Source organism: Littorina saxatilis, linkage group LG15, assembly GCF_037325665.1.
Source record: "Littorina saxatilis isolate snail1 linkage group LG15, US_GU_Lsax_2.0, whole genome shotgun sequence".
NCBI lineage: Eukaryota > Metazoa > Mollusca > Gastropoda > Littorinimorpha > Littorinidae > Littorina > Littorina saxatilis.
Genome location: NC_090259.1, coordinates 13,767,948 through 13,783,215, shown reverse-complemented (window position 1 = coordinate 13,783,215; position 15,268 = coordinate 13,767,948). Strand labels below are relative to the sequence as shown.

General features: G+C 40.2%; 1 long non-coding RNA gene across 1 annotated transcript; it reads right to left on the bottom strand.

Annotated features, from left to right (window-relative positions):
- Nucleotides 1-4,411: 4,411 nt before the first annotated feature.
- On the bottom strand, nt 4,412-7,715 carry LOC138948623 (uncharacterized). Its single transcript, XR_011450044.1, has 2 exons — nt 6,889-7,715; nt 4,412-4,915 (listed from the first exon to the last, which is right to left on the bottom strand). It is a non-coding gene; the product is annotated as an uncharacterized lncRNA (long non-coding RNA).
- Nucleotides 7,716-15,268: the final 7,553 nt, after the last annotated feature.

Here is a 15,268-nt window from a genome sequence, read left to right as displayed (position 1 = left end):
CAGGCAATATGAAAGAAATTAGTTTTTTTCTTTTGTTACACTTACACATAGTTTTATGAAGATCAATTTCAGACTCGACAAAAGAATGGTTGTATCATGAGCGACTGTCACAAGCGAGAGGTGCGGTTCGGTCAGTAGGTCAGTTACTGTCGAACTGTTCGGTGCGAAGCACGGTTTTATTTCTTGTAACAATATTGATTTCTTCAAGTTGTACTAATGTTTACGCTTTGCGCTGCGGTTTAATATGTGTGCTTGTTATTGGCTAAGTACGGTGAGCCCGCGCCGTTTAGTTTGCAGACCGTGCACATGTGAGCTTTGTGTAATCGCGTTTTCATCATAACATACCACCGTGCTAAACCGCTTTGGGGGAAATGTTTAAAAAAATGTTAAAAAAAATAAAAAATAAAAATAAACGGAATGCATCATGGTTGAAAAGATTGAAGGGTGGAGTTAAGGACACAAAATAGATGACAAAAATAAAGCAAACAAGAAAAAAAACTGTAACCAGGAAGGGAGTCGAACCCGAGTCAGCTGACCTTCAAGCTGGAGCACAAACCACTAGGCTACGACAGCAACTGACAGACAGGGCTACAAAAGTAAAGGCATTTCAGGGTTACTCCGTCGTATACAAGATACAAGATACAAGATATTTATTCACCAATTTTGCAAAAGGATTTCATCTTGGCACGGCACGGTAAAAATAAAATAAAAACCAACAGCCACCGTCGAACCATGTCGCCATACAACGGCGCCATTTTTTTTTCTTGTCCGTATGTGGCGTTTCTCGCGCATGAATGTTCTGTTACCAACTCTACGGCTAAGAAAGGTTGCATTTGAAGTTAAATGTCCACTAAAATATCAAAGGGAACACCATTTCTGAACAACACAACCGTTTGCGCTCGCCTCTCGCAGTGGTTCAGGTGAAACCAAATCGGCCTGCCTGATACAGCAGATATTTGAACACTTTCACGTCACACTGAAACACGTGATATGTTTTCAATTGTTCGTTCACTTATATTGCTTTCAGATTTAACACACCAAGATGAATGAAACAGTGGCACGGTTTTCGTTGCGAAAATGTGCAATGGCAGTGCTACGCGACCGAAGTGTGTATTATGTACACGCGGTGTTCCTCCGGAAAAGACCGAAGCGACATGTGACGTCAGTCGTTCAGTGGGGCGTTTAGGAATCGTCAGTATCGTCCACAACGTTAACCAACCACTCAAAATGACGTACTTTGCCGTAACCTGACCCTGGGGTCCGGAGCCAAATCGCCGACCGGATTTTTGAGTGGGCGTGGTTTGCAGCGAGAGTTATCTTTTCCTAGCTTGCCCCATGCATAGATGCTACACCAAGTCCGTATTTCACCACGCAGTGGCCGTTGTCGCAGCCACGTGCACACGGCCTGACCGGGAATGGGAATGGATATCTTGGCGATACTGTCGCCAATGAGCTGGCGCCTTTCTTTCTTGTTGATAGTGACAGTCACTTCTTCTGACAGCCAGTTGGCTTTCCACTTGTTTTTCACACTTAGGTCGTCGATCGCAAGAGCTTCCACAGCCGAGAAAACAATACGGAATCCAGACGCCATGATGCTACCTTTTTCACCTTCGGCGTTTGGAGATCGGCAGCCAATCAAAACAACCCACAAACCGCCATCGGTGAATAATTAAGCCCCGGCGATAATCGTCGGAGATCGACAGCCAATTAAACGCGACCCATGATACTGCTATGGGTTCACGCGAGTGCTGGGGTGCGAATGCACTGACTTCAGACGCAGACAGCTTCAGCTGAACGGTTCATACCACCACCTATGGGTTCACGCGAGTGCTGGGGTGCGAATGCACTGACTTCAGACGCAGACAGCTTCAGCTGAACGGTTCATACCACCACCCCCCTCCCCCCTTTTTTCTCAACGAATTTGCATCGATCTCAAGAATGGTCTGTGAGCTAAGGAAAATATCGGAATTCCGATAAAAATCGGACCAGTCCCATGTCATGTTATGAAATTAATTAGGTACATTTATCTACTGAAACGTGTAAAAGGTTCACATAAGGCATCAACAATATAAACATGTTCAGGCTAAGTGAGAACGAAATGTGCCATGTATAAGGAATGAGATTTGTTTGTTTGTTTGTTTGCTTAAGGCCCAGCCGACCACGAAGGGCCATATCAGGGCGGTGCTGCTTTGACATTTAACGTGCGCCACACACAAGACAGAAGTCGCAGCACAGGCTTCATGTCTCACCCAGTCACATTATTCTGACACCGGACCAACCAGTCCTAGCACTAACTCCATAATGCCAGACGCCAGGCGGAGCAGCCACTAGATTGCCAATTTTAAAGTCTTATGACCCGGCCGGGGTTCGAACCCACGACCTCCCGATCACGGGGCGGACGCCTTACCACTAGGCCAACCGTGCCGGTAAGGAATGAGAAATATCTGTCTTTAAAAGTCTTGGCATTGACAGAATGTTTGAGACCGCTTGGAAGTGAATTCCAAAGATTAGTCCCCGAAAAGAGTAGGCTGGACTTAAAAAGATCTATACGAGGCCGAGGAGCATACATTTTTGTCGGGTCTCTAAAATTGTGAGAAGGGAATTGAGAAGAAAGAGGTGCAGGCGCTCTTCCAATTATGTGTTTATGCATCAAAACGCCTTTATTGTACATGGGTCTTGATTTAGGAGGAAGGATGTTTAAAAGTTTATAGTCTTCGTTGGAAACCGAGACTTGTAATAAAATAACTTTGATTGCTCTTTTATGTATACTAAACAAAGGTTTCAGAGTTTTTGCACTCGCACAATCCCATAGTGTTGACGCATAATCAATGATCGATTGAATGTGAGCGCGCGTTAAGAAAAGTTGCCTGCCATGCCTGTTCAAGAAGTGTTTTATTCTGGACAACAAGTAAAGCCACTTGGAGAGTATTTTACAAACTCCTGTGACGTGATCAGTCCACGATAAATCGTTATCAAGAATAACACCAAGAACTTTGTGTTTATTAACTTCTTCAACAATGTGATTATCAATCGTTAAAGGTCCAGACCATGCTGTTTTAGCGTCAAAAACGCTTCGAATCGTGTTCCTGCGCGACCGAACACTTCCCGATGTTTGCAGTTAGTTAGAAAACCACTTTCTTACCGTCTTCAACAATGTTTGGTTTACTTCGGAATCTTGTAAGGCCGTAATCCGACGAATTTTGTGACCGAAGCGACGGATTTCTTCTCCAAAACGACCCGCCATTGTGCCGCGTGATCTTCGCGAGACTGGCTTATGAATAAATTATCCGTGACGTCACACAGTGTGAAGATGCCGTTTACCAACATGGCAACAAGCGTGACTGCAGACGAAATTGAACCGTACATGTTCGAACTACCAGTTTCTCTCCTCGAATCAAGCATGAAAGATGAGGAGCGGAGGCCACTTCCAGCAGTAGTGAAAAGACAGTGACGATGAAAATTGCGACTCTGTTTGTCTCAGCGATCAAAGGTAAACACGCCCGCTCTCTGTGCTGAACTTATCGTCTGCTTTCGAGTCTGTGCTATTTTTTCACTCTCGCCTTGTCAACGCACTCGCGAATAAGTGGGATATTGTTTAAGTGTTCATGATTGCATTCACGAGTAAAAGAACAACAGCTCATCGCAGTTTTAACTGTTCTTGATTATTTCAGAGACTGGTGTCAGAGTGGCCACTGTACCTGTTGTATTGTGTGGGAGGGGCAGATTTGAGAGAGAGAGGAAGCTAGCCTGAGGTACATTGTAGAATGAAAACTTGCAGGGGAGCAAGAATGCATCACCAGCCACGAAGGTGTACATACAACTTTTTTTGAGGTGCCTATATTTGTTTGATTTTTAAATGTATGTATTTGTTGTTGTTTTTAAAGGCTATCAAGAAAACTGTTGTCATTTAAATTTGACACTCAGTCAAATATAGTTTCACACACACACAAGATTAACTCACTTGCATGCCCACAGAAGAAGTTTGCTCTTCACATTGTTCTGTTGTTGTTGTTTTTATAATGTAATCATTGTAACATCAACACTCAGTAATAACCAATATTACAACACAATCACTTTTTCATCAGAACTCACTCACATACTACATGTATTAAACCCTGGTTTGTGGACACTTGCATTTGTACTTTGCATGGGAAAGCAGCCTGAATTTCAGGTGAACTTTAATAAAAGAAGATTTATATGTATGTTGCTCTAGATGCATGTTTTAATAAATAATAATGACATTCAGGAAAGTAAAAGGACTGTTGAAGTTTGCTGTTGTAAAATGTCTGATGATTAGGGTTTTGTTGCACATTTAGTGAATTGACTGTACCAATTGCTGTTATTATTTACACCCAATCAGTGCATCCACATGATATTATGTAGCTTAAATTAAAGAAAATGTTTTGATGTGTTCAGAACATACTGACAAGTTGCACACTCACTGACTTTCCGAAAGAACAGGAAAGTTCTTCCTGCCTGTCTGGTCGCTGCCATCAGAGACCTCTTTCTGTCACAGAGCTACACAGGCTTCAAATATATGTAAGATAAATAAAAGGTACATTACAACTCTCAACTGCGGGGTGTGTGTGGGGGGGGATGTGCATAACCATTGCATACTTAAGGTCGGCTTAAACTGCAAACAGAAATGTGGAGCTTGCGTAACAATTCTTGCTTTGTCAGATTTGGAGATAGGCAGCCTCAGTCTATATAGTTGGTCGCCAGTTGGGGCGTCCTGCTTGGTGACAACTTGAGCTTTGTCAACTGGTCTAGCTGTAGCAGTCAAAGTCTGGGCACTGTTGCATTGTAGTCTTGCTGTGTATGCAGAGCTTTGTTGTAGCTGCCATAGGCCAGTGTTGCCATAGGCCAGTGTTAGGATCACCACCCCCTCAAACAGCTCGTTCAGTTAACCTGATGCCTGTTTTAGACAGAAAAAAAAGTTACCACAATCAGCAGAACTTTCACTGGAGAATGGGCATAATTCTTTCATACTTTTCTTTCTCATAGCTTTTTTTGGTTTTTATAATCTCTTCATTACACTAAATAACATCCATCTTAAGACCTATTTTGAGCCTTAATTTAAGTTGACTAGTAATGATATTAATCATAATGTATTTATTTTTATAATGTACAAACTAGAGTATGTATGTGGATATGTGTGTGATGGTGCTGGTATGGATATGTGTGGTTTGGGTTATGTGAGTACTAATGTGTACATTTTATGTGTTTTGTATGTTTTGCGAGTGCGATTTTATGTGATGTTATTCTGTACACCAGCCAAAACAAAATGTCTGGTATATTAGATAATAAACGCACCTTTAAATTTATTAGCGACTACACCCCGTCACCCTCCAGTCCCCCTCCCCCCCCATTACACCCTACACTTTTAACATTGTATAAAAAATCATGTCCCAATATAGGTCCCTAGTTACCTGGGAGGACGTTAAGCTCCATAATCAACATCAACAACGTATTGAATTGAATTGAAAAGCTGGGGTTAGGAGGTCTAACTTCTTGAATTAAAGTGTTTTTTTCTCAGGTGCATGTAGTTTTTTATTTGCTTGAAATCATGGTGTATTCTGGTTGTAAGAGAAGAGTCAATTTCCTTGTAAGCCTGCAAAATTAAGATTTGTCATTTTTGAAGTACACAAGTTTTTGTAAGAGTCCAAAATAGTCCAGGATAAGGAGGAAAAACATAGGGTGGGTCAGGAAATCTGAAACATTGCATAGTTTTGTTTTGCCTATGTAGACACAAAAAGTACTTAGAGCACTTCCCCCCCCCCCCCCCCCCCAAGAGAGCATAGCTTAGTTTTAATTATTTTAATGCCACTGTTAGCAAGAGGAGTACTACAGACAGCAATCAAACAGTGGATTTTTTCTGTAGACATTGTTATTTCTGTTTAGGTGTTTCAGTAGTTTTCTATGCGGATAAATCATGCTGCATGATCACTAGAAACAACCCAGCTCTGTAGCATGCAAGTTTTTTAAAGGTTTTTTTCCCATGTTACTCTGAGAGAAAAAAAAACCCACAGAGATAAAGTTGAACTGGCAGTTTGACTGAAGCAGTGGTAATAACACAGAGTTGTGCTCTTCCAACAATCAATGTTTTGATGTGGATGATGATGTCCGAACATGTACTTGGTTGTATTATTTTGCTAGACTATTTGTTTCTGTTAGATATATCTGCTCACATGATTGTTGTTCATAATTTGACATTACATTTACTGCTGATCAAAATGTATTGTTGGAATAGGTCTGCTTAATATTCTGACTGCAGTTTTGTAATAAAATCAAATAACACAGATGTTTTAAGTATCAAAGTGCTTTTCACACACACACACACACACACACACACACACACACACACACACACACACACACACACACACACACACACACACACACACACTCACACACTATGAGTATGACTGCAAACATGAATTTGTACTTGTATTAATTATAATTACTGTATTACAGAACCTGATCTGAAAAAAAGGACAACAGCAAATTATTCATGCAAGCTTGCTGTATTAACGATTTTTTTATCCATTTAATACAACACTGAATTAAAAGATAACAACTATAACAACGTGTGTGTGTTTGTGTGAATGTCTATGTGTATATGGACGGACACTGATTAAACCTGAGACTCATCGATTACCCAGGTGAGTGTAAAAGAGGGAGAGAGAGAGGGACTGAACTTTAAGGTGGGTGCATGGGGACGGACATGTAGTAACAGATATATGTTTTAATCTGTAATCTTAACACATGTGCTTAAAATTAGGAACAGATGCCATTCCACTACAAATACTGTCAGTCTGACAAAAACGCCCAGTGACACTGAACCCCTATCCCTTACAGAACACATTCAGTATACATACATGTACTCACTTCCTTTCGTCTGCGTTTAGTGAAAGCAGATCGTTCTGATGACATTGGTATCCGGTTTCTGACCTCCTGTGAGTGGTCAACAATTGTCGGAACTGGAACTGCGTCAGGCAACAGCTGTTTTGTGTGTGCCAGGTTTTCTTGCCGGCTTAACTGCGTTCACATTGGAAGAAAGTGTCGCGAAACACAGCACATCGTGTTGGCCGTTTCCAGTTAATCAGTCTTGCTGCAGAAGTTGTAAGCCCATCGGAAAAAGGTGACAACTGATGCCTGAACCTTTTTTCTATACTTCATAGCTATCAGCAGCCGTGCGCATTCCTTCGGCGTGTTGTTGATGCTCGATGTAGGCAAACGCCCACATGAGCCTAAGCTGTACACGAAATGACGTCACAGCCGGTTCTCGTCTACTGGCGGCCATTTCGAAGTCTCGTTTAGCAGACGAATTTGGCGGAACGTTTTTAATTAAATCACAATGATAAAGCTACGAATCGGTGAATTTCTTTACATTTTTGGAATCTTTAGGTGCATTTCTCTAACCTTCAGTCATCGGTTAGTGGTTCTAATAACCTTTAAAACAGCGTGGTCTGGTCCTTTAAAGGTGGAAGTTTAGATTTTAAGTTTTGGCGTTTTTGTTTGGTGGTAATAAGCATGCTTTTTGTTTTGTCTGGATTAAGAGCCATGTGGTTTAATTCGGTCCACACTAAAAGCTCGTTAACACTCTCTTGAAGTTGTTTTGACAATACCTTCACATTTGAGTGGGAATTGTGAATAGTGGTATCATCAGCGAAGAGTTCACAGTTACTGCTTATGTGTAGGGGAAGGTCATTAATGTAAATCGTAAAGAGAAGAGGGCCGAGTACACTGATCCCTGAGGAATGCCATAACCTACCGACTGCATGCTAGACATAGAGCCGTTGGCGCACACACACAGAGAGAGAGAGAGAGAGAGAGAGAGAGAGAGAGAGAGAGAGAGAGAGAGAGAGAGAGAGAGAGAGAGAGAGAGAGAGAGAGAGAGAGAGAGAGAGAGAGACACTGACACTGACACTGACACTGACACAAACACTGACACGGTTTCAATGAATATGGGCCTACCGCCCCTTTCAATGGTGGGGTACACAAAAATCACAGAAAAAATAGAAAACATAAAATACCAGCGCATGCAAAATACACAGTGGTTTGTTCTAAGCATACCTCCATGAACAATCATGCAAACGAAAAATAAATACAAAAAAGTTCTTCAAAGACAATTTATCCTCATACAATCTTAACTTAAATCCAAAAAAACTATGCGTGTGTGTATGTGCGGGCGTGCGTGCGTGCATGCGTGCGTGCGTGTGTGTGTGTGTGTGCTTGGCGGCGTGCTGCGTAAATTAAGACCAGGCTTAGGTGCGCGGCACACGCACAATGAAATGAAAGGGAGGTAAGAACATCGACTAGTGAGTGGGATGCAAAAGTTATAGTTGCTTCCCTTGGAACAGGTAATTAAGCTGTTCACATGTCCGCGTCATTTCATTTTGTGCATAAAACGCTGCGCACACACACGCACACAATCAATCAATGAGGCTTATATCGCGCATATTCCGTGGGTACAGTTCTAGGCGCTCTGCAGTGATGCCGTGTGAGATGAAATTTTATACACACACAACCACACACTCAACCCCCCCCCCCCCCCACTCACGCACACACGCACACACAAACACACTCTCTTTCTCGCTTTCTCAATCAATCAATCAATCAATCAATCAATCAATCAATGAAGCTTATATCGCGCATATTCCGTGGGTACAGTTCTAGGCGCTCTGCAGTGATGCCGTGTGAGATGAAATTTTATACGGCCAGTAGATTGCAGCCATGTCGGCGCATATTTACCTTTCACGGCCTTATTCCAAGTCACACGGGTATGGTAGACAATTATTAACTGTGCCTAAGCAATTTTGCCAGGAAAGACCCTTTTGTCAATCGTGGGATCTTTAACGTGCACGCCCCATGTAGTATACACGGGGGGTGGTTCTCTCTCTCTATCTCGCTCTCTCTCTCTCTTTCTCTCTCTCTCGCTCTCTCTCTCTCCCTCTTTTTTTCTCTCTCTCTCTCGCTCTCTCTCTCCCTCTTTTTCTCAGTACATTTTGTTTGTACGTTCGTTTGTTGGTTGGATTTTGGTGTTGTGTTGATTGAATGTTTTTACGTAATAATAGCTGTACACCCGATGTATTACTGTGTCTGTGTTGTAGATGCTGTGGAGAGATGATTTAGAAATACGCTGTGCCTAAAACATCTGTCCTTAGGTGTTAAAAATAATTCAATCAATTAATCAGTCTCACTTTTCTATTACTCTCCCTCTCCCTCTCTCTCTCTTTCTCTCTCTCTCTCTCTCTCTCTCTCTCTCTCTCTCTCCTTCTCTCTTTCTCTCCCCCCCCCCTCTCCCCCGACCCCCCCCCCCCTCCTTTATACACACCTTCTCACCTTTCTTATTGCATTCACGTCCCTGTTCCTCATCCAATTCCTGAAGAAAGTTCGTCCGAAAATTCCCGTGCCCTTCTCTCACGACCTGCGCATGACCCGTGACCTCGAGGGCAAACATGGCGGTCACTTCCGGCAAATCTCTCTCCGTCCAGAAGCCATGCTGGGGTCCAGGCAATCCGGGAACCCTGGCTTCGACACGAAACCTTATAGATCCGAGAGAGAGAGGGAGAATGGCTGATTAGGTCCTGTCGGAAGCCGGGTTGAAAGGTAACAAGAGCTAACCAAAGGTTCGATCGCAAGGTCCGGTGAGACACCGTGTTGGGTTTGCCGTTGTGAAACTGATACTTCTGACCAGGCAAAAGCATGGGGTGACACATGGGTTCTATTTGATAGTTTGATATATGGTTTCAATTTTGTTGTACTTGTTCGTTGCTGGGTTGGGTGGGAGCGAGAGACTGCGAGAGAGAGAGAGAGAGAGAGAGAGAGAGAGAGAGAGAGAGAGAGAGAGAGAGAGAGAGAGAGAGAGAGAGAGAGAGAACTCAGAACTCAGAACTCAGAACTCAGTACTCAGAACTCAAAACTCAGAACTTTATTACATAAGGATAAAGGTTTTAGCCTAATCTCCCAACCTGTCCTTGGAACATAATTATACAGAGAGAGAGAGAGCGAGAGAGAGAGAGAGAGAGACAGAGACAGAGACAGAGACAGAGAGAGAGAGAGAGAGAGAGAGAGAGAGAGAGAGAGAGAGAGAGAGAGAGAGGAGGTATTGCACCTCGGTTCGACCGAAGCTAAGTTAAGAATAAATTGCTGTTGTGCAGCGGGTTAAAGTATTCCCTCATACCTCGGAGAGATACCTTCACTCGCTCGCAGCGACGTCACGTGACGGAAAGAGTGTTATCACACCATTGAAATGACATTCTTTCCGTCCCCTATAGGCGACGAAATAGGTCAAATTTTGTGCACTTTTTAGTGGAAAATGCTTCGACGCCGGAGCGGATACTGGACCCAGTGCCGTTCTAGTGCAAGTGCACTACAAAGGCACTGCACCCAGTGCCGATAAGCGACAGCATTCTTTCCACCATCTAAAATGTCACGTGACGTCGCTGCGAGCGACTGAAGGTATATCTCCGAGGTATGAGGGAATACTTTATCCCGCTGCCCAACAGGAATTTATTCTTAACTTAGCTTCGGTCGAACCGAGGTGCAATGGGTGGAGGGAGGGAGCGAGAGAGAGAGAGAGAGAGAGAGAGAGAGAGAGAGAGAGAGAGAGAGAGAGAGAGAGAGAGAGAGAGGGACTTATACACGAAAATATAGATGGTTCAGGAAAAAAAAGGAGGGCTGCACGGAGTAGAGAGGGTGGACAGCATTCTGCCTGCCAGCCAAAAACAATCGATATCCTTTGATGTCAACGTATTTTTTTTATTTTTTTTATTTTTTATTTATTTATTTTTAAATTTTTTATTTGCCAAGCACATCAGTGTGGGGCTTTTAATCAGTAACATGCATCCGTCTACAATGTATCATCATTCATCCTTCAACTTGTATATTAAATATGTAAATGGCAAGTATACAAGACATATATATATACAATATTAGGACATAACCAACAGACGGACATATAACATACCGTTCGCCTACAAGTAAAGCCAGAGCATAACATGACATGCAGATTACAATACTGATAAAAAGAGAGAGAGAGAGAGAGAGAGAGAGAGAGAGAGAGAGAGAGAGCGAGAGAGAGAGAGAGAGAGAGGGGGGGTAATGATGGTGGTGGTATCCTTTATAATGTATACTCTCAAGTAATAATACAAATAATAGATTCTTTTTGAACTTCCACCCTACAATAGTCAAAAGTCACTAAAAGACACCCCTACACCCATAAGATTGGACAGGGTGACAGACAAGTAAGAGGATAAGTGAAGCAGACAGACATAAGACACACACACACACTCTTGCCTAAAATCTTATAAAAACCTACAATTTTAAAACTGTGGAAAAAGTTAAGCTGAAATGGACACTTCGCCTTGGTCAATAACCTAACATATATTCGCATAGGGTATTCCTGATAAAATTCAATTTCTTTTCAATGTAATATCTTTGTTTTAATATTTTCAAAAAAAACACTCAAAAGCGGAACTGAGCCCTGAAGTTTACATTTATAAATATAATATTTTCCTAAAAGAATAATCAAATCTAAAACATTATCAGTGTTCACATTATCATCATTTCCAAATATTATCAATCCTTTTGAAAAAGTCAAATGTTCACAATGTAAACATTCTTTGTGCAATACATTATTCAATTTAATCCAGAAGGTTTTAACAATCATACATTCCCAAAATAAGTAAAAAATTGTCTCTTCATGATACGCGCAAAATGTGCAAAGCGGTGAATTTTTAATTTTACACAAATGTAAATATTTATTACAAGGTAGAATCCGGTCTTACATCAACAGTACTTTCAAAAAAATTAATTTCCAATTTATATTACTTTCACTGGTGCTATTCCATTTTGAAACCGCGGATGGAATAACGTTAGACTGCACAAACACCTTCTTCACAACATGGTTTCCTTTTTTTTATCACTGACCACACTCTACTATCCACTGATTCATGCTGATAATTCAATGTCTTAAAATTCAATTTCTTCTGATAGCTTTTCACAGCGGATACAATTCCACAATACAACAAAATATGTGACCCTCCACCACGAAATGAGTCGCATGTCACCTTTGCATGATTTTCATATTTTTACATTTTCCTACAGAGTTTTGTATGCTCTATCCAGTGATGAAACCCGTTTTAGAAAAGAGGGAAAACTGTTTGAGTTATAAGCCTGTGACTAAGGTGACCATCACACTGTTACAAGACACTCCCCGGACTTATATTGAGCCTAGCGCAGAACCGCGCGAGGTGACATGCGACTCATTTCGTGGTGGATGGTCACATATCACTTTTAACATTAGGAAATAATTCAGAAAACTCTTGATAATTCAAATATTTACCCTCCAAATTTACTAAATGTTTCACATATACAATTCCTTCTTCCTGCCAACAACTCTTATAATAAATACTTCTTTTACCTCTCACTATGTTATCATTATAAAAACTTGACTAAATGTAAAAAGACATTCGTACAAAAATTCATCAATATTGACAGGTAAACATTTTGCATATAACTTTTCATAATGCTTTAACACATCTTGCCAAAACTTGTTTTTCACCTTATTTTTCAGCACTTTTATATAATTGCTACCAACCAGATTCACAATATTTAGTTCTGGATACATATCCATAACAAATCTCTTCAAACATGAATCACCACAAACAACTTTTCGCATCCAATCAATCTTCAATGTTGACAAAAATACATAAATATTCACCATATTTAACCCCCCTTCTTCAAGGGGTTTACACACTACTGTCTTTTTAATTTTTGCTCTTTTACCTTTTCCATAAAAAATCAAATAACAACTTATCCAATTCTTTCAATAAGTTATTATCAGGATCGGGCAGACACATAAACAAATGAGTAATATTTGACAATACAAGGGTTTTGATAACTATTATTTTACCTAGTGGGGTAAGATGTCTCTTTCCCCATACATATAAAATCTTTTTAATATCTTTTAATTTATCCTGATGATTAATGTGAACAATACATTGTAAATCAACCGAAAAATTTATACCCAAAACCTTAAAAATACCAGGGTTCCAGCAAAAATGTTGATCTTGTAAAAATCTAACATGCGAATTCTTTTTACTACCTATCCAAATAACATTTGTTTTTATCGTAATTCATATTCAAACCAGACATATTTGCGAACAGTTTAAGCGTACATATAGCTTCTACAAATGACTCCTTACTTCCATCTAAGTAAAGGGTGGTGTCATCTGCAAACTGCGACAGTAAACATCTCGTTCTTTTAATCTAATCCCTTTAATTTTATCATTTTGTCTAATCATTAAAGACAACATTTCTGCACAAATTAAGTACAAATAAGGTGAAAGAGAATCCCCTTGTCTAACGCCTCTGTGTATCTCAAACCATCCAGTATAATGGCCATTTACAGTTACACATGTAATAATATGATTATAAAAAGTCTTTACCCACTGTCTGAGTTGCGGTCCAAAGTTAAAAAAATCAAGACTTTTCTCAATAAAGGACCAAGAAATACTATCGAAAGCTTTTTGGAAATCAATCGTCAAAAAGAGACCAGGAATATTATGCTCTTCTGTGTACACGAGTGTATCAAACAGTTGACGTATGTTTTCACTAATACATCTGCCTTTGAGAAATCCCTTTTGGTCTTCATGTATCAACATTGGCAAAACTTTTTTTAAGTCGGTTTGCAATACAGGTAGAGGCAATTTTATACACAGTGTTCAATAATGTAATAGGACGCCAGTTTTTTAAATACTGTTTAGGTTTACCATCTTTGGGGATACATGTACTTATTCCTTGTCTCTGGGTTATTGACATCTCTCTTTGTTGAAAACTACAATTTACTGAACGGACAAGAAAAGTACCAATATCATTCCAAAACATTTAAAAAAAAACCTCTGTAGTAAATCCATCTGAACCTGGGCTTTTATCGTTTTTTTTATTGAGCGAAGGGCTGCTAAGGCTTCAGCTTCTGTAATTATGCCCTCAAGCATCATACTTTCCTCTGGAGATAATTTAGAGGCATTTAAAAGACTAAGGTCAACATCCTCTACATTCCTTTCTGCATACTGTAGGCCAGAGCCTTGACACCCTTGAAGTCCTTGTTGAAAGAAGGCTTGCCAGTAAGTCCAGAGCTATTCTGTTCGACCTAGGGCATCCCCTCCACGACGCACTGATGGATCTCCGCATCACACGGAACGCTCGGTTTCTCATGCCTAGGTGTCGAACGGAGCGTTTTCGGCGTTCTTTTGTTCCTGCAGCTGTGAGATATTTTAACAGCAACCGAGCCATTGTCCTGGCCACAGACTATCAGTGATGCCTTTTAAATGTACCTCTTAGTGATAGATTTAATATGATTTGATGACTGTTTGACCTTTGATCATAACTAGTGCTGTGATAATGAGCTTTAGCACTGTTGTGATGGTGTTGACACTATACTTGCCCAATTGAGTCTAACTACCTGATGGCTAATCTACTGTGATACCTGTGATAACTGATGATGATTACTGTGATTGGTTTTATGTGTTTGGTTGGTCTCTTCTTTTGGTAGTGCAATAGCGTTAATTATGGATTGTTGTTATCATCATTTACATAAAAACTTATCTGTTAATCCAAACAATGATATAATTACTGTGATGTTCTTAACTACACTTTAACATGGAATGTATGTATGTATGTATGTATGTATGTATGTATGTATGTATGTATGTATGTATGTATGTATGTATGTATGTATGTATGTATGTATGTATGTATGTATGTATGTATGTATGTATGTATGTAGGTATGTATGTAGGTATGTATGCATGTGTGTTGGTGTGTCGGTGTGTCAAGTGTGCAAGTAAAAAGGGTATTGTAGTTGTACATATATTACTTTAGATATTTTTTTTTTGTTATCATGGGTTTTATAAATTTTCTTCTCTTCTTCTTTTATAATTATTAATTAATGACCTATATGTGCTGATGACCAATTTAATTTCCTTTGTTGGATCAATAAAATGTTATGAGTTATGAGTTATGAGTTATGAGTTATAATTTATCATAAAACTGTTGAACTTCAATCATAATATCTTCTTGATTATATAACATCCTTCCTTCATCTGTTTCAACATAATTCATTGCTTTATTACAAAAATGTCGATTTTCCAAATTACAATAGCACGTTCGCCTTCATTAATCCATTTGACCTTTGATCTCACAGCCATTCCTTCACATTTATGAACCCGTAATTGCAATAACTCTCTTTGTTTTTCCTCAA